This window comes from Oncorhynchus nerka, linkage group LG24, assembly GCF_034236695.1.
Source record: "Oncorhynchus nerka isolate Pitt River linkage group LG24, Oner_Uvic_2.0, whole genome shotgun sequence".
Taxonomy (NCBI): Eukaryota; Metazoa; Chordata; class Actinopteri; order Salmoniformes; family Salmonidae; genus Oncorhynchus; species Oncorhynchus nerka.
In genome coordinates this window covers 74,990,594-75,018,358 of record NC_088419.1, presented here as the reverse complement: position 1 = coordinate 75,018,358, position 27,765 = coordinate 74,990,594, and the positions used below count along the sequence as shown (strand labels likewise).

General features: G+C 46.9%; 1 pseudogene; it reads right to left on the bottom strand.

Moving 5' to 3' along the window:
* Window positions 1–27,765, bottom strand: part of LOC135564255 (KICSTOR complex protein SZT2-like) — a 129,927-nt pseudogene that overhangs the window by 31,533 nt on the left and 70,629 nt on the right.

Here is a 27,765-nt window from a genome sequence, read left to right as displayed (position 1 = left end):
GTGTTTATACATGCGTACTATTGTTTGTACAGATGAACGTGGTACCTTCAGGCGTTTGGAAATTGCTCCCAAGGATGAACCAGACTTGTGGAGGTCTCCAATTTTTCTTCTTAGGTCTTGGCTGATTTATTTTCATTTTCCCATGATGTCAAGCAAAGAGGCACTGAGTGTGAAGGTAGGCCTTGAAATACATCCACAGGTACACCTCCAATTGACTCAAATTATGTCAATTATGCTATCAGAAGCTTCTAAAGCCATGACATCACTTTCTGGAATTTTCCAAGCTGTTTAAAGGCATAGTCAACTTAGTGTATTTAAACTTCTGACCCCCTGGAATTGAGATACAGTGAATTATAAGTGAAATAATCTGTCTGTAAACAATTGTTGGAAAAATGACTTGTGTCATGCACAAAGTAGATGTCCTAACCGACTTGCCAAAACTATAGTTTGATAACAAGAAATTTGTGGAGTGGTTGAAAAACAAGTTTTAATAACTCCAACCTAAGTGTATGTAAACTTCTGACTTCATCTGCATATGGGAGGGTCTACGGACAATCACGGATTACAAAAGGAAAACCAGCCCTGTCGCGGACACCGACGTCTTGCTTCAGACAAGCTAAAACCCTTATTCGCACACTTTGAGGATAACACAGTGCCAATGACGTGGCCAACGATTGTGGGCTCTCCGTCTCCGTGGCTGACGTGTAAGACATTTAAGCGTGTTAACCCTCGCAAGGATGCCAGCCCAGACTGCATCCTTAGCCGCATCCTCAGAGCATGCGAAGACCAGCTGGCTGGAGTGTTTACGAACATATTCAATTTCTCCCTATCCCATGCTGCTATCCCCACATGCTTCAAGATGGAACCATTGCTTTCTTGGATACAGGAACAAAGGTAACTGAACTAAAAGACTATCGCCCTGTAGCACTCACTTCTGTCATCATGAAGTGCTTTGAGAGACTAGTCAAGGATCATATCACCTCTACCTTACCTGCCACCCTAGACCCACTTCAATTTGCTTACCGCCCCAATAGGTCCACAGATGATCGCACTGCACACTGCCCTATCCCATCTGGACAAGAAGAATACCTATGTAAGAATGTTGTTCAACATCTCCACTTCACTGATCCTCAACACTGGGGCCCCACAAGGGTGTGTGCTCAGCCCCCCCCCCCCCTGTACTCCCTGTTCACCCATGACTGCGTAGCCACGCACGCCTCGACACAACAGTAGCAGGCTTGATTACCAACAATGACATGACAGCCTACAGGGAGGAGGTGAGAGCGCTGGGAATGTGGTGCCAGGAAAATAACCTCTCACTCAACGTCAACAAAACAAAAGGAGCTGATCGTGGAGATCAGGAAAGAGCAGAGGGAGCACCCCCCCTATCCACATCGAGTGGACTGCAGTGGAGAAGGTGGAAAGCTTCAAGTTCGTCGGCGTAAACATCACTGACAAACTGAAATGGTCCATCCATACAGACCATGTGGTGAAGAAGGCGCAACAGCGCCTCTTCAACCTCAGGAGGCTGGAGAAATTTGGTATGGCACCTAAAACCCTCAAACTTTTACAGATGCACAATTGAGAGCATCCTGTCGGGCTGTATCACCGCCTGGTTTGGCAACTGTACCGCCCGCAACCGCAGGGCTCTCCAGAGGGTGGTGCTCCAGGACACCTACAGCACCCGATGTCACAGCAAGGCCAAAAGGATAATCAAGGACAACAACCACCTGAGCCACTGCCTGTTCACCCTGCTATCATCCAGAAGGTGTGGTCAGTACAGGTGCATCAAAGCTGGGACCAAGAGAATGAAAAACAGCTTCTATCTCAAGGCCATTAAAATGATAAATAGCCATCATATCACCAGCACATTAGAGGCTGCTGCAAATATACATAGACTTGAAATCACTGGCCACGTTAATAATGAAACACTAGTCACTTTAAATCAAATCAAATCAAATTTATTTATATAGCCCTTCGTACATCAGCTGATATCTCAAAGTGCTGTACAGAAACCCAGCCTAAAACCCCAAACAGCAAGCAATGCAGGTGTAGAAGCACGGTGGCTAGGAAAAACTCCCTAGAAAGGCCAAAACCTAGGAAGAAACCTAGAGAGGAACCAGGCTATGTGGGGTGGCCAGTCCTCTTCTGGCTGTGCCGGGTGGAAATTATAACAGAACATGGCCAAGATGTTCAAACGTTCATAAATGACCAGCATGGCCCAATAATAATAAGGCAGAACAGTTGAAACTGGAGCAGCAGCACAGCCAGGTGGACTGGGGACAGCAAGGACTCATGTCAGGTAATCCTGAGGCATGGTCCTAGGGCTCAGGTCCTCCGAGAGAGAGAAAGAAAGAGAGAAAGAGAGAATTAGAAAGAGCACACTTAAATTCACACAGGACACCGAATAGGACAGGAGAAGTACTCCAGATATAACAAACTGACCCTAGCCCCCCGACACATAAACTACTGCAGCATAAATACTGGAGGCTGAGACAGGAGGGGTCAGGAGACACTGTGGCCCCATCCGAGGACACCCCCGGACAGGGCCAAACAGGAAGGATATAACCCCACCCACTTTGCCAAAGCACAGCCCCCACACCACAAGAGGGATATCTTCAACCACCAACTTACCATCCTGAGACAAGGCCGAGTATAGCCCACAAAGATCTCTGCCACGGCACAACCCAAGGGGGGCGCCAACCCAGACAGGAAGATCACATCAGTGACTCAACCCACTCAAGTGACGCACCCCTCCTAGGGATGGTATGAAAGAGCCCCAGTAAGCCAGTGACTCAGCCCCTGTAATAGGGTTAGAGGCAGAGAATCCCAGTGGAAAGAGGGGAACCGGCCAGGCAGAGACAGCAAGGGCGGTTCGTTGCTCCAGAGCCTTTCCGTTCACCTTCCCACTCCTGGGCCAGACTACACTCAATCATATGACCCACTGAAGAGATGAGTCTTCAGTAAAAACTTAAATGTTGAGACCGAGTTTGCGTCTCTTACATGGGTAGGCAGACCATTTCATAAAAATGGAGCTCTTTAATAATGTTCACATATTTCACATTACTCATCTCATCTGTATATATTCTATTCTACTGTATCTTAGTCTATGCCGCTCTGACATTGCTCGTATATATATTTATATATTCTTAATTCCATTCCTTTACTTAGATTAGTGTGTATTGTTGTGAAATTGTTAGATATAACTTGTTGGATATTACTGTACTGTTGGAGCTAGAAACACAACGCATTTCGCTACACCCACAATAACATCTGCTAAACACGTGTATGTGACCAATACAATTAGATTTTATTTGACATATTAGATAAACCTAAACGGTCGAATAACACTTCAGAAACCCATATTTTCATCAACTACAGTATATGTTTATAGACATCAAATGTACAGATCAACTCTGGTAGGGCTGAAACCATGATCTACTTTAAAAGCCTAATACAACTGGACTGAGCCCTTGACTCAAACTGTAGCAGGGATTATAGTCAACCCATAGGAGTGCTGAAGCTTTGGAGATGGTGCATGGACAGCATGCCCTGATTTACACTGCACAGCTTATATGCCCTCAACACAACAAAAGTCACTTTTGGGGAAGTTAGCTCAAGAGAGCAGCTTAATGGCTGCTGGGCAGGACCGGGGCAATGGACGAGGAGGAAGAGGAGGACGGGGAGGGCCCAGATGCCCCAGTGTGGCAAAGCCATAGAATTACAAATTAGAATAATAATTGAATAGGATCTCTATGGGCAGAGCCCTCTGTCCAGTGTCTGTCTCATGCCCAGGGGGTGAAGGGGGTTGAACTGGGCACTGGTGCCCACTGTGCTCCTCATCAGGACAGTGACAGATGACGGTCTGCGCGGGCAAATTTTCTGCCGCTTTGACTCTGCCTTCTGTCCTCATTCATTAGTGTAGAGGCGATTAAGAGGGCATCAAGAACGAAATACAGAAAAAGTTTGGGACATTTCCTTTCTTTTATGTTGACTTTTTTGCACTGTAATTGGTTGTCTTGTGATGACACTGGGGGCAATGGCATTGCACTTATTTACTGACAAAATGTTGGGAGGATGTTTGTCCCATTTATCACAGTTATGACCTCAAAATCACTGTTGTTAAACAAAAACGCAATATGTGTATCCTCTTAAGTTCCAAGGGAAAAGCAACGAGTAAAACAGTGCCTATTCTTTTAGCAAAATCAAGCACCTAAAAATACTCTCTTTCCTCTCTTGTAGTCAAGCATTCAGGCAGACTGCTCAGACATTATAGGCATTCTTTGTTTTTGACCCTGGAGCTACGGAACTAAAAACACGGGCCGTGAAGTCAGAGAGCTGAGTGATTCTCAACACTCCTCAGCTGTGTCCCAAATGGCACCCGGTCAAAAGCAGTGCACTACATAGGGGAATATGGTGCTATTCCACTACATGGTGTGGTGCCAGGACAACAACCTCTCTCTCTCAATGTGAGCAACACAAAGGAGCTGATCGTGGACTACAGGAAAAGAAGGGCCGAACAGGCCCCCAATAACATTGACGGGCTGTAGTGGAGCAGGTCAAGAGTTCATGTTCCTTGGTGCCCACATCACCAACAAAGTGTCATGGTCCAAACACACCAAAACAGTCATTTTGCCCCTCAGGAGACTGAAAATATTTGACATCCTGACCGGTTGCATCAACGCCTGTTATGGTAACTGCTTGGCATCCGACTGTAAGGTACTACAGAGGGTAGTGCGCACTGCCTACTATATCACTGGGGCCAAGCTTCCTGCCATCCAGGACCTATATACTAGGCGTGTCAGAGGAAGGCCCAGAAATGGTCAAAGACTTCAGCCACCCAAGTCATAGACTGTTCTCTCTGCTAAGGGGCCAAGCTGGGGCCAAGCTTCCTGCCATCCAGGACCTATATACTATACTGTCCTCATTCATTAGTGTAGAGGCGATTAAGAGGGCATCAAGAACGAAATAGAGAAAAACACGTTCGTCTCCAACATACACAACGACACAACGCCGAGCGCCACCCGAACGGGAAGAGGAGCCACCTTCGGTCGGAGTCGTAACAACTATGAATTTTAAAACAGTGGAAATGGATTCAGTAAGATCAGATGCATAAGTCTTGGAGATATACAAGTATATGATATAACACATATTGTAACTGTAGTTACGCCATTTAATAATGCAGCTCCTTGCAATGCAATTCCAATGAGGGCAGAAAGAACTGAATGTAAAGGACAAAGTAAAGAAGTGACAGAGCTGTTGATAGCAGGTGTTTTAAACTACTGCTGTTTAAACCTCAGAGAAACAGAGATGAAGGAGGGGTGACAAGAAGACACCCAGCCTCCCAGCTTTAGCTAAGAGGAGAAGTGACAAAGCAGAGGAGAATGACAAGGGGACATAACAGAAAAGCAATGAGGAGGTACAGGACCTGCTAGTGTGGAAGGAATCCATGTCCCACCCTCAGGAGCTGACAGATGTGTGTAACCTGCCTCGGGAGTGGCCTGGCCTATACCTGCTGCACCACCAGATGCTTCACTAACACTAATACCGCATTTCCATGGAGACTTACCTCCACGCCAGTGTTTTATGTTAATGTAAACTCTAGTATAATTGTGTTACCATTACACGTGTGACATTGTTATGTAAATGCCATCTAAAAAGTACCCGTGGCCTTGCTTTGAACCCCAGGTGAAAGCAGGAGCCACGGTCCAGTGAGACAAGGGTACTGGCCCGCGTAGAAGGAAACAGAAAACACTGAGCCTTTTGATTAAAACACTGAGGTAAATCCTATATCATGCACCACTAACAGACTGATTCCCCTTGACTGACCCAACCTTTATAAGCCACCAGGACAATGGTCCCAATCCTAACATCGTGCCCTCCTTTGATTGTGTGTGGCATATGTTTCATATAATGTATACTTATAGGCCACAGTTATGTTGCATCAAAGGGTGTTAGACTGTGATGAATTAAAGCAGACGGCTGTGCCGTGCCGTGAGACTGGGCGTTTACCTTTTCAGGTCTTGGGCAGGTGTGTCTGATTTAAAGACCTCAGTAATGGTCTTGGTGTGTGGTTACAATCTGACACTCATACAAGTATGATGGTTGTGTGAGATTGACAGTGGATTTTCTGGTACATGTATATGAGTAAAGGTGAGTAAGAAACGTTGACCTGTTTGGGGTCTGTGTGGGCCGGTGTGTCAGAGAAGCAGCAGTGGTGGAAGAGACCCATCTTCTGGTTGAGGACACAGTGGACAACGTGGGCCCTGGCATTCTGCTACTGAACCAGCCTCACCAGCCCACGGTTCAGAGAGGCTCCAAGGTCCACTGACCAGTTATAGGTGTACAGGGTCACCTGCAGAGAGTGAGAGATCAACCCCCCCATACAGCCTTTGAGTGAAAATGGAGCAACATCCTGATAAATTTTGCCATCTCTTGTTATAGGCAACTCCCGTGCGCACGCAGGCACGCACCAGGAACACACGCACCAGGAACACACGCACCAGGAACACACGCACCAGGAACACACGCACCAGGAACACACGCACCAGGAACACACGCACCAGGAACACACGCACCAGGAACACACGCACCAGGAACACACGCACCAGGAAGAATAGCTGCTGCTTCCGAGTAATTTGTTTTATTTTTATAATAACAACACACTCCTCTTCACCCCACCTTCTTCAGGATGTGTATGAGGAGAAACGTCTGCCTTGGGGCCACACCCCTCCAGGACTGCCCTGGGCTGAACCAATCAGACTGCTCCAAGGCCTCGAAGCGCTGGAAGCCTTTATGAGCTGATTGGACATATAGGGAGGGAAGACAGTGAGAGTGGGCCACAAGGGGGGACGATAACCGGGGTTAATCACATTTAAATTCAGAATGTTCTTCATTGAAAAGTAATGAGGACCATTGGAACGAACTGCAATTTCAGTTTAACTTCTGAATGTAAACATATTTGACCATAACCAACCCTGGAGCAGACAGACAGAAGACAGGAGAGACCTGAGCGGAGCCAAACCCTGTTTCTAAGATAAGACATGGTAGGGTTGGCTGAGAATCAATTTAACTAGGGGACCTTAAATGTCTTGGACCAGAATATTTAATCTCTTATTTACCATAGAGTATATGACTAAACGGATAGTCAGCTACCCTATTGTGGGAAAGTGAATTTTAAATATGAAGCTATTGAAATTCAATCTTAAATGGTTCTCATTACATCCTAGCAGATATAGGCTATGGGCTGTGGTCAAAACTAGTGTACTAGGTAAGGAATAGTATGTCGTTTAGGACATAACCAGCAAAATATCTCAGTAAGGTTTTCTAAGCTCCCAGGGCCAGTTGCATAAAATGATTCGCAGAGCCATCCTGAGAGGCGTGCATGGGGCTTGTCTGCTACTGCTTTTAGAGCAGGAGAAAATAAAACCTTACCCTTTCTAAGAAATAGACTTAGCATCACTGGAAAAATTACTTTTCCAGACAGCCAGAGACTTAAGCTTAAAGAGAAATTGCAACCATTTATGAAAGCAGAAATAGTGAGATTTGATATTTGGAATTGAAATATGAAGTCAGTTTGAGGGAGAAGAGACAGAGGAAACTGTGAACTCTTCATATTCACAGATATAAGGTCATCCTTATTAAGCAACATGATATGATGCACAGCTCATAACCATGCATACAGCTAAGCATTGAGTACAGAGCTTTACATTCCAAAAATTCATTAGTGTCTTCAGAAAGTATTCATACCTCTTGACTTATTCCACATTTTGTTGTGTTACAGCCTGAATTCAAAACAAATTAAATGGATTCTTTTTCTCACCCGTCTACACACAATACTCCATTATGACAGTGAAAACACGTTCTAATACATTTTTGCTAATTTATTGAAAATGAAATACAGAACTCATTTAAATAAGTATTCACAACCCTGAGTCAATACTTTGTAGAAGCACCTTTGGCGACGATTACAGCTTTGAGTCATCTTCGGTATGTCTGTATCAGATTTGCCGATCTGTATTTGGGGATTCTCTCCCATTTTTCCTTGTAGATTTTCTCAAGCTCTTAAGTTAGAAGGGGAGCAGCAGTGAACAGCAATCTTCAAGTCTTTCCACAGTTTATCAATGGGATTCAAATCTGGGCTTTGGCTGGACTCAAGGACTTTGTCCTGAAGCCATTCCAGGGCTGCTTTGGCTGTATGCTTGGGGTCATTGTCTAAGGTCGTTTGCACTCTGAAGCAGGTTCTTATCAAGGATTTGCCTGTATTTGGCTCAATTCATTGTTCCCTCTATTCTTACCAGTCTCCCAGTCCCTGCCACTGAAAAGCATCCCCATAGCATGATACTGCCACCACCATGCTTCATGGTAGGGATGTTAGATGGGTGATGAGCTGTGCCTGGTTTTCTGTCTCATGAGACAACAGAATCTTTTGCCTTATGCTCTGTCTTTCACGTGCCTTTTTGCAACACCAGTCGTCCTGTCATGTGCCTTTTTCTCTGGAGTTGCTTCCGTCTGGCCACTCTCCCTAAAGCCCAGATTGGTGAAGTGCTGTAAAGACTGTTGTTCTTCGGGCAGGTTCTCACAACTTAGCCAAGGAACTCTGTAATTCTGTCAATGTGGTCATTGGGTTCTTGGTCACCTCCCTGACCAAGCTCCTTCTTGCCCGGTTGCTCAGTTTGGTTGGACGGCCAGTTCTAGGCAAATATGGTAGTTCCATATTTTTTCCATTTTCCAATGATGGAGAACTACTGTGTTCTTGGAAACGTTCAACACTCTAGAAATGGTTTTATACCCTTTCTCGGGAAGATAGAGTATATGCCTCATCATAATTCTCGGAGATCTACAGACAGTTCCTTAGACTTCATGATATAGTTTCTGCTCTGACATGTACTGTCAACTGTGGGACCTTATATAAACAGTTTCTTTCTAAATCATGTCCAAACAATTGAATTGGCCACAGGTGGACTCCAATTTAGTTTTAATGACATGAAGGATTATCAAAGGCAATTGGATGCACCGGAGCTCAAGTTGGAGTGTAATAGAAAAGGGGTATGAATACTTACGTAATTTACATGTCTATTTCATTTTCAATACATTTGAAATCAAATCTAAAAACAACTTTTCACTTTGTCATTATGGGGTATTGTATGTAGATGGGTGAGAGAAAAACACTCAATTTAATCGATTTTGAATTCCAGCTGTAACAACAAAATGTGGAATAAGTCAAGGAGTACGAATACTTTTTGAAGGCAGCAGAGATTCAGTTTTTTCACCATTATTTTTTGGACAAATTTTACGAGGCTCAACAGGTAAATAGAATTCCATATGATTTTTAAGAAATCTGAATGAAACCAGAACAGCCTAGAGATAGTGTTGCTTGGTTGGGCTGGCTACAGGTAAACTTACCTGTCAACCTACTATGAGGAGGAGGGCAGAGGCAGAGTCACCTGTCAACCTACTATGAGGAGGAGGGCAGAGTCAGACTCACCTGTCAACCTACTATGAGGAGGAGGGCAGAGTCAGAGTCACCTGTCAACCTACTATGAGGAAGAGGGCAGAGTCAGACTCACCTGTCAACCTACTATGAGGAGGAGGGCAGAGTCAGAGTCACCTGTCAACCTACTATGAGGAGGAGGGCAGAGTCAGACTCACCTGTCAACCTACTATGAGGAGGAGGGCAGAGTCAGAGTCACCTGTCAACCTACTATGAGGAAGAGGGCAGAGTCAGACTCACCTGTCAACCTACTATGAGGAGGAGGGCAGAGTCAGAGTCACCTGTCAACCTACTATGAGGAGGAGGGCAGAGTCAGACTCACCTGTCAAACTACTATGAGGAGAGGGGCAGTCAGACTCACCTGTCAACCTACTATGAGGAGGAGGGCAGAGTCAGACTCACCTGTCAACCTACTATGAGGAGGAGGGCAGAGTCAGACTCACCTGTCAACCTACTATGAGGAGGAGGGTAGAGTCAGACTCACCTGTCAACCTACTATGAGGAGGAGGGCAGAGTCAGACTCACCTGTCAACCTACTATGAGGAGGGGGGCAGAGTCAGACTCACCTGTCAACCTACTATGAGGAGGAGGGCAGAGTCAGACTCACCTGTCAACCTACTATGAGGAGGGGGGCAGAGTCAGACTCACATGTCAACCTACTATGAGGAAGAGGGCAGAGTCAGACTCACCTGTCAACCTACTATGAGGAGGAGGGCAGAGTCAGACTCACCTGTCAACCTACTATGAGGAGGAGGGCAGAGTCAGACTCACCTGTCAACCTACTATGAGGAGGAGGGCAGAGTCAGACTCACCTGTCAACATACTATGAGGAGGAGGGCAGAGTCAGACTCACCTGTCAACCTACTATGAGGAGGAGGGCAGAGTCAGACTCACCTGTCAACCTACTAGGAGGAGGAGGGCAGAGTCAGAGTCACCTGTCAACCTACTATGAGGAGGAGGGCAGAGTCAGACTCACCTGTCAACCTACTATGAGGAGGAGGGCAGAGTCAGACTCACCTGTCAACCTACTATGATGAGGAGGGCAGAGTCAGACTCACCTGTCAACCTACTATGATGAGGAGGGCAGAGTCAGACTCACCTGTCAACCTACTATGAGGAGGGGGGCAGAGTCAGACTCACCTGTCAACCTACTATGATGAGGAGGGCAGAGTCAGACTCACCTGTCAACCTACTATGAGGAGGAGGGCAGAGTCAGACTCACCTGTCATCCTACTATGAGGAGAGGGGCAGAGTCAGACTCACCTGTCAACCTACTATGAGGAGAGGGGCAGAGTCAGACTTACCTGTCAACCTACTATGAGGAGGGGGGCAGAGTCAGACTCACCTGTCAACCTACTATGATGAGGAGGGCAGAGTCAGACTCACCTGTCAACCTACTATGAGGAGGAGGGCAGAGTCAGACTCACCTGTCATCCTACTATGAGGAGAGGGGCAGAGTCAGACTCACCTGTCAACCTACTATGAGGAGAGGGGCAGAGTCAGACTCACCTGTCAACCTACTATGATGAGGAGGGCAGAGTCAGACTCACCTGTCAACCTACTATGAGGAACCTACTATGAGGAGGGGGGCAGAGTCAGACTCACCTGTCAACCTACTATGAGGAACCTACTATGAGGAGGGGGGCATAGTAGGACTCACCTGTCAACCTACTAGGAGGAGGAGGGCAGAGTCAGACTCACCTGTCAACCTACTATGAGGAGGGGGGCAGAGTCAGACTCACCTGTCAACCTACTATGAGGAGGGGGGCAGAGTCAGACTCACCTGTCAACCTACTATGAGGAGGAGGGCAGAGTCAGACTCACCTGTCAACCTACTATGAGGAGGAGGGCAGAGTCAGAGTCACCTGTCAACCTACTATGAGGAGGGGGGCAGAGTCAGACTCACCTGTCAACCTACTAGGAGGAGGAGGGCAGAGTCAGACTCACCTGTCAACCTACTATGAGGAGGAGGGCAGAGTCAGACTCACCTGTCAACCTACTATGATGAGGAGGGCAGAGTCAGACTCACCTGTCAACCTACTATGATGAGGAGGGCAGAGTCAGACTCACCTGTCAACCTACTATGAGGAGAGGGGCAGGCAGAGTCAGACTCACCTGTCAACCTACTATGAGGAGGGGGGCAGAGTCAGACTCACCTGTCAACCTACTATGAGGAGGGGGGCAGAGTCAGACTCACCTGTCAACCTACTATGAGGAGGAGGGCAGAGTCAGACTCACCTGTCAACCTACTATGAGGAGGAGGGCAGAGTCAGAGTCACCTGTCAACCTACTATGAGGAGGGGGGCAGAGTCAGACTCACCTGTCAACCTACTAGGAGGAGGAGGGCAGAGTCAGACTCACCTGTCAACCTACTATGAGGAGGAGGGCAGAGTCAGACTCACCTGTCAACCTACTATGATGAGGAGGGCAGAGTCAGACTCACCTGTCAACCTACTATGATGAGGAGGGCAGAGTCAGACTCACCTGTCAACCTACTATGAGGAGAGGGGCAGGCAGAGTCAGACTCACCTGTCAACCTACTATGAGGAGAGGGGCAGAGTCAGACTCACCTGTCAACCTACTATGAGGAGGAGGGCAGAGTCAGACTCACCTGTCAACCTACTATGAGGAGAGGGGCAGAGTCAGACTCACCTGTCAACCTACTATGAGGAGGAGGGCAGAGTCAGACTCACCTGTCAACCTACTATGATGAGGAGGGCAGAGTCAGACTCACCTGTCAACCTACTATGATGAGGAGGGCAGAGTCAGACTCACCTGTCAACCTACTATGATGAGGAGGGCAGAGTCAGACTCACCTGTCAACCTACTATGAGGAACCTACTATGAGGAGGAGGGCAGAGTCAGACTCACCTGTCAACCTACTAGGAGGAAGAGGGCAGAGTCAGACTCACCTGTCATCCTACTATGAGGAACCTACTATGAGGAGGAGGGCAGAGTCAGACTCACCTGTCAACCTACTATGAGGAGGGGGGCAGAGTCAGACTCACCTGTCAACCTACTATGAGGAGGAGGGCAGAGTCAGACTCACCTGTCAACCTACTATGAGGAGGGGGGCAGAGTCAGACTCACCTGTCAACCTACTATGAGGAGGGGGGCAGAGTCAGACTCACCTGTCAACCTACTATGAGGAAGAGGGCAGAGTCAGACTTACGTGTGAACTTACTAAGCACAGGGGTGTTCTCATCATCTGAACTGTCTTCTGTGGGCAAATAGAGATGAGCACAAACAAACAGCATGGCACTGGCAGGATGCAGGCATTGGCAGGATGCAGTCATTGGCAGGATGCAGGCACTGGCAAGATGCAGTCACTGGCAGGATGCAGGCACTGGCAGGATGCAGTCACTGGCAGGATGCAGACACTGGCAGGATGCAGTCACTGGCAGGATGCAGTCACTGGCAGGATGCAGGCACTGGCAGAATGCAGTCACTGGCAGGATGCAGTCATTGGCAGGATGCAGGCACTGGCAGGATGCAGGCACTGGCAGGATGCAGGCACTGGCAGGATGCAGGCACTGGCAGGATGCAGTCATTGGCAGGATGCAGGCACTGGCAGGATGCAGTCACTGACAGGATGCAGGCACTGGCAGGATGCAGGCACTGGCAGGATGCAGGCACTGGCAGGATGCAGGCATTGGCAGGATGCAGGCACTGGCAGGATAAAGGCATTGGCAGGATGCAGGCATTGGCAGGATGCAGGCACTGGCAGGATGCAGGCACTGGCAGGATGCAGGCATTGGCAGGATGCAGTCATTGGCAGGATGCAGGCACTGGCAGGATGCAGGCACTGGCAGGATGCAGTCATTGGCAGGATGCAGGCACTGGCAGGATGCAGTCACTGACAGGATGCAGGCACTGGCAGGATGCAGGCACTGGCAGGATGCAGGATGCAGGCACTGGCAGGATGCAGGCACTGGCAGGATGCAGGCATTGGCAGGATGCAGGCACTGGCAGGATGCAGGCATTGGCAGGATGCAGGCACTGGCAGGATGCAGTCACTGGCAGGATGCAGGCACTGGCAGGATGCAGTCACTGACAGGATGCAGGCACTGGCAGGATGCAGTCACTGACAGGATGCAGGCACTGCCAGGATGCAGGCACTGGCAGGATGCAGTCATTGGCAGGATGCAGGCACTGGCAGGATGCAGGCACTGGCAGGATGCAGGCACTGGCAGGATGCAGTCATTGGCAGGATGCAGGCACTGGCAGGATGCAGTCACTGACAGGATGCAGGCACTGGCCGGATGCAGGCACTGGCAGGATGCAGTCATTGGCAGGATGCAGGCACTGGCAGGATGCAGTCACTGGCAGGATGCAGTCATTGGCATGATGCAGTCACTGGCAGGATGCAGGCACTGGCAGGATGCAGTCATTGGCAGGATGCAGGCACTGGCAGGATGCAGGCACTGGCAGGATGCAGTCACTGGCAGGATGCAGGCACTAGCAGGATGCAGGCACTGGCAGGATGCAGTCACTGGCAGGATGCAGGCACTGGCAGGATGCAGGCACTGACAGGATGCAGGCACTGGCAGGATGCAGGCACTGGCAGGATGCAGGCACTGACAGGATGCATGCACTGGCAGGATGTTGGCACTGACAGGATGCAGGCACTGGCAGGATGCAGGCACTGGCAGGATGCAGGCACTGACAGGATGCAGGCACTGGCAGGATGCAGGCACTGGCAGGATGCAGTCACTGACAGGATGCAGGCACTGACAGGATGCAGGCACTGGCAGGATGCAGTCATTGGCAGGATGCAGTCATTGGCAGGATGCAGTCATTGGCAGGATGCAGTCACTGGCAGGATGCAGGCACTGGCAGGATGCAGTCTCTGGCAGGATGCAGGCACTGGTAGGATGCAGTCGCTGACAGGGTGCAGGCACTGACAGGATGCAGTCGCTGACAGGATGCAGGCACTGACAGGATGCAGGCACTGACAGGATGCAGGCACTGGCAGGATGCAGGCACTGGCAGGATGCAGGCACTGACAGGATGCAGGCACTGGCAGGATGCAGGCACTGACAGGATGCAGGCACTGGCAGGATGCAGGCACTGGCAGGATGCAGTCACTGACAGGATGCAGGCACTGACAGGATGCAGGCACTGGCAGGATGCAGGCACTGGCAGGATGCAGGCACTGACAGGATGCAGGCACTGGCAGGATGCAGGCACTGGCAACAGACAGCTCTATAAGAGCTAGCTACACAGAGACACTAAGCTTCAGATACAGACACAGAGATTGTTTCAAAAGAAAGAAAGAAAGAAATGTTAGGCAGTTAAAGTTTGAAAAGGGATGCTTTGATTGTCAGAGTGACAGAGGAGAGAGAGTACAGAACAGTAGCAGAGAAAGCATGTCATGTCACACTAAGCTTAGAAACAATGATGCCTGTGTGTATATAATGCACATCTTCACATCTATAGTTAATCATTAGCAATAGTTAATAGAGCCATGCCATAAAAGGCATGCTGTTTCTGAAGTGGAGAGAGAAGAGTTGCGATGAGACATTGGGAAATAGCTAGAAATGTTCCAGGTTGGGTTAGAATTTAGTATTTGGGTTTGTGCCCAATTCTGCCTGTTAACATCATAATAATGTCTCTCTATTATGCTGATGTATTACTACTTTCATGAAGTCATTTAGTAAAGTATGTTTGACCACACAATCCAGATATTTAACTACACATTCCAAAGTTACAGAGAGGAAAAAAGTACCTCAGGGGAAAAGGGTACCTCCACATTTTTTATTTCTCAAAAAGAATAGGAAATGGGGCATCATTTGAGGTGAATAAAACAAGCATCACATACTTATAAAGGGCAATGATTATGTTTAACTCCATGAATCAAATAAGCAAACAAAACCACGGGTCAAGCAAATAGTGACTTCTTTCAGAGCACAGAGATAATAGAACTCTGGCTATAGCAGGTACCTTGCTCTGTGCAGCAATGCCACTGGTGGAAGATCCTTCCAATGAGGATGAAGTTTCTAGAGGTGGCAGGTGGGGTGTTGGATCAGAGGCATAGGAACAAAGATGTCTCCTTGGGGACAACTAGGGGACCAAACAAAAACACAAATGATAAAGTCATTATATATAAAAACATATCCTTTCAAAACTGTCTTGAAAGATGAAGTTTGTGAAATGTGTTTGTAAGCGTATGTATATACAGTGCCTTGCGAAAGTATTCGGCCCCCTTGAACTTTGCGACCTTTTGCCACATTTCAGGCTTCAAACATAAAGATATAAAACTGTATTTTTTTGTGAAGAATCAACAACAAGTGGGACACAATCATGAAGTGGAACGACATTTATTGGATATTTCAAACTTTTTTAACAAATCAAAAACTGAAAAATTGGGCGTGCAAAATGATTCAGCCCCCTTAAGTTAATACTTTCTAGCGCCACCTTTTGCTGCGATTACAGCTGTAAGTCGCTTGGGGTATGTCTCTATCAATTTTGCACATCGAGAGACTGACATTTTTTCCCATAACTCCTTGCAAAACAGCTCGAGCTCAGTGAGGTTTGATGGAGAGCATTTGTGAACAGCAGTTTTCAGTTCTTTCCACATACAGTTTTATATCTTTATGTTTGAAGCCTGAAATGTGGCAAAAGGTCGCAAAGTTCAAGGGGGCCAAATACTTTCGCAAGGCACTGTACATGCATTCCTGATATATACTCTTTCCATACTAGCTGGAAGCTTTTAAAATAATGCACATATTCAAATGCTTGATTCTTTCTAGTGATTGTGTCTTTCCAGCGATCGACTTGATTCTTTCAAATGACCCACCTCGTCCTATCGAACACCTTGACAGTGGTGTCACTGGCCAGGGAGCTGACCAGATTGACAATCTCTGTCAGGATGGGAGGAAGCAGAAACTGGGAGGCAATCTCAGCGGTGCACTGCTGAATGGACGGGCATCCTGTTTACACCAGAGACAGAGCGAGAGAAAAGGAGAAGAAACAGAAAATGAGAGTCTCTCACAGAGACGAGATAGGAGACGACAGCATCATCCCAAATGGCACCCTATTCCCTTTACAGTGCACTACTTTAGACCAGAGCCCATCAAGCGATTTGGGAAGCAGATCATCTTTTATATTACCTCCTCTCCTGTCAGAGAGGAGCCAGAGAGGAGCGAGAGAGGAGCCAGAGAGGAGTCAGAGAGGAGCCAGAGAGGAGCCAGAGAGGAGCGAGAGAGGAGCCAGAGAGGAGCGAGAGAGGAGCCAGAGAGGAGCCAGAGAGGAGCGAGAGAGGAGCCAGAGAGGAGCCAGAGAGGAGCCAGAGAGGAGCGAGAGAGGAGCCAGAGAGGAGCCAGAGAGGAGCGAGAGAGGAGCCAGAGAGGAGTCAGAGAGGAGCCAGAGAGGAGCCAGAGAGGAGCCAGAGAGGAGCGAGAGAGGAGCCAGAGAGGAGCGAGAGAGGAGCCAGAGAGGAGCCAGAGAGGAGCGAGAGAGGCGCCAGAGAGGAGCCAGAGAGGAGCGAGAGAGGAGCCAGAGAGGAGCCAGAGGAGCGAGAGAGGAGCCAGAGGAGTCAGAGAGGAGCCAGAGAGGAGCGAGAGAGGAGCCAGAGAGGAGCGAGAGAGGAGCCAGAGAGGAGCGAGAGAGGAGCCAGAGAGGAGCCAGAGAGGAGCGAGAGAGGAGCAAGAGAGGAGCCAGAGAGGAGCCAGAGAGGAGCGAGAGAGGAGCCAGAGAGGAGTCAGAGAGGAGCCAGAGAGGAGCGAGAGAGGAGCCAGAGAGGAGCGAGAGAGGAGCGAGAGAGGAGCCAGAGAGGAGTCAGAGAGGAGCCAGAGAGGAGAGAGAGAGGAGCCAGAGAGGAGCGAGAGAGGAGCCAGAGAGGAGCCAGAGAGGAGCGAGAGAGGAGCCAGAGAGGAGCCAGAGAGGAGCCAGAGATTCACTTCCAATGGTGGAGAACTTAAATGACCTAAAGAGAAGATGTGGAGAAGACAAGGGATGAACCTGATAACATTGATTGATTTCAAAACAAATCTGAGTTTGTCAGTCAGCTGCAGGGGGAAACGTTACCTTGTTCCCAAATGTCAAAACGCACCCTCATCTCTGACCCTGTCAGGAAGAACGGATGATCAACTGCCTGATGAACATAGCACTGAGCATGTTTTGCCAACTCCTATGGTCATTGTCATGTGACAATGTCAAGCCAGGACATTGCTTGTCCCAGATCTGTTTGTGTCATCTTGCCAACTCCTATGGTCATTGAACAAGCCTGGTCCCAATTCTGTTTTTGCTGTCTTGGCAATGAGAACATGCTTAACACCCCAGCCATCCTACAATCTAAGTTTGATGCCCTCAATCTCAAACAAATTATCAATGAACCTACCAGGTACCATCCCAAAGCCGTTAACACGGGCACCCTCATAGATATCATCCTAACCAACTTGCCCTCTAAATACACCTCTGCTGTTTTTAACCAAGATCTCAGCGATCACTGCCTCATTGCCTGCATCCGTAATGGGTCAGCGGTCAAGCGACCTCCACTCATCACTGTCAAACGCTCCCTGAAACACTTCAGCGAGCAGGCCTTTCTAATCGACCTGGCCGGGGTATCCTGGAAGGATAATGATCTCATCCCGTCAGTAGAGGATGCCTGGTTATTTTTTTTAAATGCCTTCCTCACCATCTTAAATAAGCATGCCCCATTCAAGAAATGTAGAACCAGGAACAGATATAGCCCTTGGTTCTCTCCAGACCTGACTGCCCTTAATTAACCAACACAAAAACATCCTATGGCGTTCTGCATTAGCATCGAACAGCCCCCGTGATATGCAACTTTTCAGGGAAGTTAGAAACCAATATACACAGGCAGTTAAAAAAGCCAAGGCTAGCTTTTTCAAGCAGAAATTTGCTTCCTACAACACAAACTCAAAAAAGTCCTGGGACACTGTAAAGTACATGGAGAATAAGAACACCTCCTCTCAGCTGCCCACTGCACTGAGGATAGGAAACCACCGATAAATCCACTATAATTGAACATTTCAATAAGCATTTTTCTACGGCTGGCCATGCTTTACACCGAGCTACCCCTACACCGGTCAACTCCACTGTACTCCCCACAGCAACTCGCCCAAGCCTTCCCCATTTCTCCTTCTCCCAAATCCATTCAGCTGATGTTCTGAAAGAGCGCCAAAATCTGGACCCCTACAAATCAGCCGGGCTAGACAATCTGGACACTTTTTTTCTAAAATGATCTGCCGAAATTGTTGCAACCCCTGTTACTAGCTTGTTCAACCTCTTTCGTGTCGTCTGAGATTCCCAAAGATTGGAAAGAAGCTGCGGTCATCCCCCTCTTCAAAGGGGGGACACTCTAGACCCAAACTGCTACAGACCTATATCTATCCTACCCTGCCTTTCTAAGGTCTTCGAAAGCCAAGTCAACAAGCAGATTACCGATCATTTCGAATCCCACCACACCTTCTTCGCTATGCAATCTGGTTTCAGAGCTGGTGATGGGTGCACCTCAGCCACGCTCAAGGTCCTAAACGATACCTTAACCGCCATCGATAAGAAACAATACTGTGCAGCCATATTCATTGAACTGGCCAAGGCTTTCGACTTTGTCAATCACCACATCCTCATCGGCAGACTCGATAGCCTTGGTTTCTCAAATGATTGCCTCGCCTGGTTCACCAACTACTTCTCTGATAGAGTTCAGTGTGTCAAATCGGAGGGCTTGTTGTCCGGGCCTCTGGCAGTCTCTATGGGGGTGCCACAGGGTTAAATTATTGGGCCGACTCTCTTCTCTGTATACATCAATCATGTCGCTCTTGCTGTCTCTGATCCACCTCTATGCAGACGACACCATTCTGTATACTTTTGGCCCTTCTTTGGACACTGTGTTAACAACCCTCCAGATGAGTTTCAATGCCATTCAACTCTCCTTCCGTGGCCTCCAACTGCTCTTAAATACAAGTAAAACTAAATGCATGCTCTTTTAACCGATCGCTGCCCACACCTGCCCGTTCTGACTTAGAATATATGGACAACTACAAATACCTAGGTGTCTGGTTAGACTGTAAACTCTCCTTCCAGACTCACATCAAACATCTTCAATCCAAAGTTAAATCTAGAATCGGCTTCCTATTTCGCAACAAAGCATCCTTCACTCATGCTGCCAAACATACCCTCGTAAAACTGACCATCCTACCGATCCTCGACTTCGGCGATGTCATTTACAAAATAGCCTCCAACACCCTACTCAATAAATTGGTTGCAGTCTATCAGAGTGCCATCCGTTTTGTCACCAAAGCCCCATATACTACCCACCACTGCGACCTGTACACTCTCGTTGACTGGCCCTCGCTTCATACTCGTCGCCACACTGGCTCCAGGTCATCTACAAGACCCTGCTAGGTAAAGACCCCCCTTATCTCAGGTCGCTGTTCACCATAGCAGCACCCACCTGTAGCACGCGCTCCAGCCGGTATATCTCTCTGGTCACTCCCAAAACCAATTCTTCCTGTGGCCGCCTCTCCTTCCAGCTGCTGCCAATGACTGGAACAAACTACAAAAATCTCTGAAACTGGAAACACTTATCTCCCTCACTAGCTTTAAGCACCAGCTGTCAGAGCAGCTCACAGATTACTGCACCTGTACATAGCCCATCTATAATTTTGCCCAAACAACTACCTCTCCCCCTACTGTATTTATTTATTTTGCTCCTTTGCACCCCATTATTTTTATTTATACTTTGCACATTCTTCCACTGCAAATCTACCATTCCAGTGTTTTACTTGTTATATTGTATTTACTTCGGCACCATGGCCTTTTTTTGTTGCCTTTACCTCCCTTATCTCAGCTCACTTGCTCACATCGTATATAGACTTATTTTTCTACTGTATTATTGACTGTATGTTTGTTTTCCTCCATGTGTAACTCTGTGTTGTTGTATGTGTCGAACTGCTTTGCTTTATCTTGGCCAGGTCGCAATTGTAAATGAGAACTTGTTCTCAACTTGCCTACCTGGTTAAATAAAGGTGAAATAAAAAATAAATAGGAGTTGGATATACAGCACAAACAGATCTGGGACCAGGCTAGTGCAGACTGCAGAACACAAGGCCCAACAGATTTAAACAGCTCAGGTAGTGGGCCTCTGATTGCTAACCCTACACAAATACATAATGATTCACTAGATTACCACACTTGCTTGCTTTGTCACATAAACTGAAATTAGGCGAACAATTAGGATTTTAGCAACCAGGAAACGGCGGAGCGATTACTGCTCACTACTGTGTAATGTGCCCCGTAACAATCTCTTCTGTCATCATGAAGTGCTTTGAGAGACTAGTCAAGGACCATAACACCTCCACCCTATCTGACACCCTATTTTGCTTACCACCCCAACAGGTCCACAGAAGACGCAATCACAACCACACTGCCCTAACCCATCTGGACAAGAGGAATACCTATGTGAGAATGCTGTTCATTGACTACAGCTCAGAATAACACCATAGTACCCTCCAAACTCGTCATCAAGTTCGAGACCCTGTGTCTCGACCCCGCTCTGTGCAATTGGGTACTGGACTTTCTGACGGGCCGCCCCCAGGTGGCGAGGGTAGGTAACAACATCTCCACATTCCAGTGTTGATCCACAAGGGTGCGTTCTGATCCCTCTCCTGTACTCCCTGTTCACCCACGACTGCATGGCCATGCACGCCTCCAACTCAATCATCACGTTTGCAGACGACACTACAGGGGTAGGCTTGATTACCAACAACGTCGAGACGGCCTTCAGGGAGGAGATGAGGGCCCTTGGAGTGTGGCGTCAGGAGAATAACCACACACTAAACGTCAACAAAAACAAAGGAGATTATCGTGGACTTCAGGAAACAGCAGAGGGAGCACCCCCATATCCACATCGACGGGACAGTAGTGGAGAGGGTAGTAAGTTTTAAGTTCCTCGGCGTACACATCACGGACAAACTGAATTGGTCCACCCACACAGACAGCATCGTGAAGAAGGCGCAGCAGCGCCTCTTCAACCTCAGGAGGCTGAAGAAATTCGGCTTGTCACCAAAAGCACTGAAACTTTTACAGATGTACAAATCAAGAGCATCCTGTCGGGCTGTATCTCCGCCTGGTATGGCAACTGCTCCGCCCACAACCACAAGGCTCTCCAGAGGGTAGTGAGGTTTGCACAACGCATCACGGGGGGCAAACTACCCGCCCTCCAGGACACCTGCACCACCCAATGTCACAGGAAGGCCATAAAGATCATCAAGGACATCAACCACCCGAGCCACTGCCTGTTCACCCTGCTCTCATCCAGAAGGCAAGGTCAGTACAGATGCATCAAAGCAGGGACCGAGAGACTAAAAAAACAGCTTCTATCTCAAGGCCATCAGACTGTTAAACATTGAGTGGGTGCTGCCAACATACTGACTCAACTCCAGCCACTTTAATAATGGAAAAATTGATGTAAAACATGTATCACTAGCCACTTTAAACAATGCCACTTAATATAATGTTTACATACCCTACATTACTCATCTCATATGTATATACTGTACTCTATACCATCTACTGCATCTTGCCTATGTCGTTCTGTACCATCACCCATTTATATATTTTTATGTGCATATTCTTCATCCCTTTACAATTGTGTGTATAAGGTAGTTGTTGTGAAATTGTTAGGTTAGATTATTCGTTGGTTATTACCGCATTGTCGGAACTAGAAGAACAAGCATTTCGCTATACTCGCATTAACATCTGCCAACCATGTGTATGTGACAAATAAAAGTTGATTTGATAGAAGAAATCTACAATGCAGCACATAATAGAAAACCAATTTTATGATACTGTTCCAACAAGAAAAATACAGAGCAACAACTCCACCAATGGTTTCTCTGGCTACCCTGGCAGGGTCATGTTCATCGCCACTAAACAGAGAGGTATTATCTGAAAGTCTTTTAAGAAACAATACTTTTCATTTTCCGTTGCAAAACATTTTGTTACAATTTGCCCTAATGAACAGGACCCTGATCTCTAGAGAAAACCTACCGGGCTTTACCTGAGCTGAGGTAGTTGGAGTCCACTTTAATGACAGTTGTCAGGGTGTCAAACTGTTCTGGCTGTAGGAGGATGCTGGAGGGATCTCCTCTGGGTGGTGTGGTGCAGTTGTGGGCAAGAACCTGCAGAGGGCATCCTTGAGTGTCTACAAACAGCGCGATACAGGCAATACCTGAAGGGAACAGGTGAAATGTGGAGGACAGCGTAATATACTTACTACATGATGAATAGAGAAGACATGAGTCCTCCAACTACAAGGTGGTGCTCTGTTTCATGGTCCTTCGAGCCAGATATACATTTTTGTTAATTTACAATGACCTTGATTATGTTTTTATCTAAACTCAAAAAGTGCAATTAAGTGCAGTTTTGAAACGACAATGATTGGGTGCGCCATTATAAAACATGGAAAGATTCTCCATAGATTCTGTCTGATATTGTTTTGCATCAAAAGATAAACTACAGTATAAATCCAAACCATGACCTTCCTACTACAAGTAAGTAGATGTTCCATCCCAACACATAAACCCAGAGCGCATTGTCTTCTGATTCTCACCAAAGCCGTGCTTCAGCCTCACCTCATTAATCCTGCACCATACAGACAGGCATTCCTCACCCACACAGGACACCAGTGTTAAATAATATTACAGTTGATCTGCCCGGCCCATGTTTGGTTTGATATGGCTATGAGCATGCACCATTAGTGCGGATAGAGGCATGCGTGGTGTAGTGATGTGCTTGTGTACCTAGAAGCCTGGCGTGCTGAAGACAGACATGCATTACAGAAATTACCTGGAATAAATCAGCAAAACAGACACAGCCATCTCTTCTACAACCCCCTGTGCTGGGCTGAGCTTCACACTGCATGCGTATCTGCCTATTGCAGTCAGCAAGTCAACAAAGCCGCCACATGTCATTCTCAAACCACTAAACCCACTTATCATGTTACTGTTTCTCTCCAGAAGGTTTGGCTACTGGTAACACTATGTGTTTGTGCATTCTGATGACTGAAAGAGTCCGTCGGAGCGAGTGACTTGATGTGTTTGCCCTTTGTGCTTTGCTTTGGTTACTTTAGCAGGGTCTGACAGGACGTCGCTTGCGAGTCTCTCTCTCACACACACCTCAGCAAGAGTCCATTTGGGCTCAGTAGTCTCTCCATCCATACCATCGCAGTGGCTTTGCTGACAGGCTGTGTCCCAAATGGCCCATAGGGCTCTGGTAGAAAGTAGTGCACTACAGTACGTTCTGAAAGTTTTCAGACCCCTTGACGTTTTCCACATTTAGTTACGTTACAGCCTTATTCTAAAAGAGATTAAATACATTTTTTCCCCACATCAATCTACACACAATACCCCACAATGACAAAAGCAACAACAAAAAAGAAGACATTTTTGCAAATGTATTAAAAATAAAAAACAGAAATATCACATTTACATAAGTATTTAGACCCTTTGCTATGAGACTCGAAATTGAGTTCAGGTGCATCCTGTTTCCATTGATCATCCTTGAGATGTTTCTAAATTCAATTGATTGGACATGATTTGAAAAGGCACACACCTGTCTATATAAGGTCCCACAGTTGACAGTGCATGTCAGAGCAAAAACCAAGCCATGAGGTCTGAAGGAATTGTCCGTAGAGCTCTGAGACAGGATTGTGTTGAGGCACAGATCTGGGGAAGGGTACCAAAAAATGTCTGCAGCATTGAAGGTCCCCAAGAACACAGTGGCCTCCATCATTCTTAAATGGAAGACCAAGACCAAGACTCTTCCCAGAGCTGGCCGTCCAGACAACCTGAGCAATCGAGGGAGAAGGGCGTTGGTCAGGGAGCTGACCAAGAACCCAATGGTCACTCTGACAGATCTCGAAAGTTCCTCTGTGGAGATGGGAGAACCTTCCAGAAGGACAACCATCTCTGCAGCACTCCACCAATCAAGCCTTTATGGTAGAGTGGCTAGACGGAAGCCACTCCTCAGTAAAAGGCACATGACAGCCTGCTTGGAGTCTTCCAAAAGGCACCTAAAGACTTTCAGACCATGAGACACAAGATTCTCTGGTCTGATGAAACCAAGATTGAACTCTTTGCCTGAATGCCAAGCATCACGTCTGGAGGAAACCTGGCACCACCCCTACGGTGAAGCATGATGGTGGCGGCATCATGATGTGGGGATGTTCTTCAGCAGCAGGGACTGGAAGACTAGTCAGGACCGAAGGAAAGACGAGCGGGACACAGCACAGAGAGATTCTTGATAAAAACCTACTTCAGAGCACTCAGGACCTCAGACTGGGGTGAAGGTTCACCTTCCAACAGGAAAACGACCCTAAGCACACAGCCAAGACAACGCAGGAGTGGCTTCGGGACAAGGCCCTAAATGTCCTTCAGCGACCGTAAGCACACAGCCAAGACAACGCTGGTCTCTGAAGTCTCGGAATGTTCTTGAGTAGCCCAGCCAGAGCCTGGACTTGAACCCGATCTAATATCTCTGGAGAGACTTGAAAATAGCTGTGCAGCTACACTCCCCATCCAACCTGACAGAGCTTGAGAGGATCTGCAGAGAAGAATCAGAGAAACTTCCAAAATACAGGTGTGCCAAGCATGTAGTGTCATACCCAAGAAGAATTAAGGCTGTAATCGCTGCCAAAGGTGCTTCAACAAAGTACTGAGTAAAGGGTCTAAAAACTTATGTAAATGTGATATTTCAGTTTAGTATGTTTTATACATTTGCTAACATTTCAAAAAAATTGTTTTTGCTTTGTCATTATGGGGTATTGTGTAGATTGATGAGGGGGAAGAATGATTTAATCCATTTGATTTTTTTATGTGGAAAAAGTCAATGGGTTTGCATACTTTCTGAATGTACTGTACAGTTGAAGTCGGAAGTTTACACACACTTAGGTTGGAGTCATTAAAACTCATTTTTCAACTACTGTTTTGGCAAGTCTGTTAGGACATCTACTTTGTGTATGACACAAGACATTTTTCCAACAAATGTTCACAGACAGATTATTTCACTTATAATTCACTGTTTCACAATTCCAGTGGGTCAGAAATGTACATACACTAAGTTGACTGTGCCTTTGAACAGCTTGGAAAATTCCAGAAAATGATGTCATGGCTTTAGAAGCTTCTGATAGGCTAATTGACATCATTTGAGTCAATTGGAGGTGAATCTGTGGATGTATTTCGAGGCCTACCTTCAAACTTAGTGCCTCTTTGCTTGACATCAGGGGAAAATGAAAAAAAAAATCAGCCAAGACCTCAGAAAAATAATTGTAGACCTCCACAGGTACGGGTGATCGTTGGGAGCAATTTCCAAACGCCTGAAGGTACCACGTTCATCTGTACAAACAATAGTGCGCAAGTATAAACACCATGGGACCATGCAGCCGTCATACCGGTCAGGAAGGAGACACGTTCTGTCTTCTAGAGATGAACGTACTTTGGTGCAAACAGTGCAAATCAATCCCAGAACAACAGCAAAGGACCTTGTGAAGATGCTGGAGGAAACAGGTACAAAAGTATCTATATTCTCAGTAAAACGAGTCCTATATCAACATAACCTGAAAGGCCGCTCAGCAAGGGAGAAGCCACTGCTCCATAACCTCCATTAAAAAAAGCCAGACTACGGTTTGCAACTGCACATGGGACAAAGATCGTACTGGTCTGATGAAACAAAAATGGAACCTTTTGGCCATAATGACCATCATTATGTTTGGAGGAAAAAGGGGAATGCTTGCAAGCCAAAGAACACCATCCCAACTGTGAAGCATGTGGTGTCAGCATCAAGTTGTGGGGTTGCTTTGCTGCAGGAGGGACTGGTGCACTTCACAAAATAAATGTCATCATGAGGGAGGACAATTATGTGGATATATTGAAGCAACATCAGTCAGGCAGTTAAAGCTTGGTCTCAAATGGGTCTTCCAAATGGACAATGGCCCCAAGCATACTTCCAAAGTTCTGGCAAAATGGCTTAAGGACAACAAAGTCAAGGTATTGGCCATCACAAAGCCCTGACCTCAATCCTATTTCTAATCTGTGGGCAGAACTTTAAAAGTGTGTGCGAGCAAGGAGGCCTACAAACCTCACTCAGTTACACCAGCTCTGTCAGGAGGAATGGGCCAAAATTCACCCAACTTATTGTGGGAAGCTTGTGGAAGGCTACCCAAAACGTTTGACCCAAGCTAAACAATTTAAAAGCAATGCTACCAAATACTAATTGAGTGTATGTAAACTTCTGACCCACTGGGAATGTGATGAAAGAAATAAAAGCTGAAATAAATCATTCTCTCTACTATTATCCTGACATTTCACATTCTTAAAATAAAGTGCTGATCCTAACGGACCTAAGACAGGGAATTTTCACCACGATTAAATATCAGGAATTGTGAAAAACTGACTTTAAATGTATTTGGCTAAGGTGTATGTACATTTCTGACTTCAACTGTATATAGGGTATAGGGTTCCATTTGGGATGCAGCCTCTGACAAGGTGTCCAGATTCCGTGACGGCTGCCCACAAGGGGTACTTGATTATACTCATAATACCATAGGCCTACTGGTAAAGACCATTCTTAACTCTACTCAACAGAATTATTCCACTATGCATGAGTACATTGTAGTAACTCTGTGTTTAGTCAGCCTATATCTCTCATGGGACAAGTCTCATCAGCCGTAAATATCACTGCCTAATCGGAAAACCATTAAATTAACTGGATGCTATTAAAACGAATGCACACATTATTTTGCTTGATTATTTTCCATTTCATTTCTTATTGAGCAGCATCTCTTCATAGGCTAGAGAAGCCTTTATAACCGAGACCAAAGCCAGTTAAACACACACATTAAAGTTTTAATGCAGCAACATACTACTACTGGACTAAATGAAAGAAAGACCTTGCAACACAGCCTGAGCCCACCTACAGTGTCCAGCTGAAGTGGAGGGGGCGGAGAGAGAGAGAGACAGACAGAGAGAGAGAGAGAGACAGAGAGAGAGAGAGAGAGACAGAGACAGAGAGAGAGAGAGAGAGACAGAGAGAGAGAGAGACAGAGAGAGAGAGAGAGAGAGAGAGAGAGAGAGATAGAGACAGAGAGACAGAGAGAGAGAGAGAGAGAGAGAGAGAAAGAGAGAGAGAGACACACACATGTCACTCTGCATGCCACTTAAAAAGTAATGCAAGGAGCATAGGGTTACTGGAAATAACATTCCGGTCAACATTAAAGACTACTGCTGTTGAAGTACAGCCAATTTACT